The sequence below is a fragment of the Microtus pennsylvanicus genome, chromosome 15 (assembly GCF_037038515.1).
Source record: "Microtus pennsylvanicus isolate mMicPen1 chromosome 15, mMicPen1.hap1, whole genome shotgun sequence".
Taxonomy (NCBI): domain Eukaryota; kingdom Metazoa; phylum Chordata; class Mammalia; order Rodentia; family Cricetidae; genus Microtus; species Microtus pennsylvanicus.
In genome coordinates, this window is record NC_134593.1 from 31,342,914 (window position 1) to 31,344,891 (window position 1,978).

General features: G+C 44.0%; 1 non-coding gene across 1 annotated transcript; it reads left to right on the forward strand.

Annotated features, from left to right (window-relative positions):
* Nucleotides 1-821: 821 nt before the first annotated feature.
* LOC142836207 (U1 spliceosomal RNA) lies at nt 822-978 on the forward strand. Its single transcript, XR_012908008.1, has one exon. It is a non-coding gene; the product is annotated as a U1 spliceosomal RNA (small nuclear RNA).
* Nucleotides 979-1,978: the final 1,000 nt, after the last annotated feature.

The following is a 1,978-nucleotide window of genomic DNA, read 5'->3' on the forward strand; positions in this document are numbered from 1 at the left end:
TAATTGTAAATGCTCGTCCGATAGCTTAAGTGTGTTTTTAGCTAGCTTTTATAACTTAAATTACCCATTTCCATTAATCTACGTGCTGCCCTAAGGCTCCTTTACCTCATGAATGTACTTCCCATCCTGCTGAGTCTGCATCTCATGGCATCGCTTCTGGCTCTGCTTTTCTACTTTCCAGAATTCTCTCTGCCTCCCCGCAATCTTGCCTAACCATTAACCAATCGGCTCCCCAGTCACAACGTAAGCAGCACATTTTCAGTGTTCAGAAGGATTACTCCTCAGCAATGCGGTTTCACTCCAGTGTCAATTCAAATAGACTTCTTCCAGGAAGCCGTCCATGATAAGCAAGCTATTCTTCAGCTGCCCCCTCCCTCCATATCTGTTTCTAACCGTCTGCTCTGAATTGTGTTCTAGTGGCTGACTCCTATAGAATGATACATAGGTCCTTTGACAGCTGTCTTTCATTTGGGTCTTACTTGTGGAAGGATCCGGTGGGAGGCGAGAAGCTAGAAGTAAAAAATAATTGGAGTGTTGTTGTCTGCTCCGAGATACCCCATCAGAGGCGGCCACTCCTAGTCAGTTCTGGGAAAACCATTTCTCTTCCCTGACTGCTGAACTCTAGAGTGTAAGGAGCTTACCATGACTGCTAGCGGCTAAGGGCCTCGGCATCTCCCTTTGTCTTTCCAGCCTTGCTCAGGCCTCCCTAAGTGTCAGGAAAGCTCGCTTAGCTGAACCATGTGCAATGAAACTGAGGTTATGCCAAGACACTGACCTCTGATGCCCTTCTTGGGCACTATTTTTTTTTCAAAGACACGGTCAGGTTTATAGGGCAGGGACAATACCAGGATCACAAAAGGTGGTTTTCCCAGGGCAAGACCATTACACTCTGGATGTGCCCCTTGAGATTTCCCTAAACATGAGAAATTCCACTGCATGATTTGTGGTAGTGGGGGATGGAATTCACACTGTTCCCATTAAAAAATATAGAAAGGAAGGAAAGAAAGAAGGGAGGGAGAAGTAAAAGAAAAAAAAGAAAAAGAATCTCACTATGTAGCCTTGGCCATCTTGGAACTCACTATGTAGACCAGGTTGGCCTCAAACCCATAGAAATTTGCTGGGCATTCAAAGGACATTTTTATGTCCTTCCTTTTGTTCCTATAAGATATTTTACTTACCTTTGTTGCAGTCATTTTTACAGGCCCTTTCAAGGCTATTCCACTTCGTCATCTCTCTGTGGATTATTAGCTCATTCAAGTCATTCCTCCTACTATTACACCTGTCGGGTGGCGTTCAGTACATCCCCATATCTGGGTATTCCATCTCACAGTCTCTGAATGAATGTTGGCATGCAGGGGGAGGGGTACAGGGAAAGAACAAGTACCCAATATACAGTGATGATGGAGCATGAACATGGGAAATGTCTATGCCTTGAGAAGTGATCATGTATCTATTGGCTTAATGACAACAGCTTCATGAAAAATTGCATTCAGCTACAAATATTACCAGTCATTGAGGAGTCTGCGAATCAGTAGAACCAATGGTCTGCCTGGTTCAAAAGATTTTTATCCTTTACTCCTTTTTTCCCTAGTTCTAGAACGTAGCATATTACTCCAACTCTCTGTCTTAAGTTCTCACCTATGACCAGGGGAAAATAATGTTCCCTGTGTCATAACTGGCATGTGAATAGAGATCAGGTACCTAGAGAATGTCTTATAGACTGGACAGCCTGGTTTGTGGTGAAATGCTAACATCCTGAAAATCTAAGAGAAGTCTTCTGAGCTTTGGAACACAGACAGTTTCCTCCCTAGAAAATAAATAAATGTCTTTGCATCTCATGAATAAAAAGTAAAGGGATCCGGGCTGTGGTGGCGCATGCCTTTAATCCCAGCACTCAGAAGGCAGAGGCAAGTGGATCTCTGAGTTTGAGGCCAGCCTGGTTTACAGAGCGAGTTCCAGGAGAGGCTCCAAAGCTAGA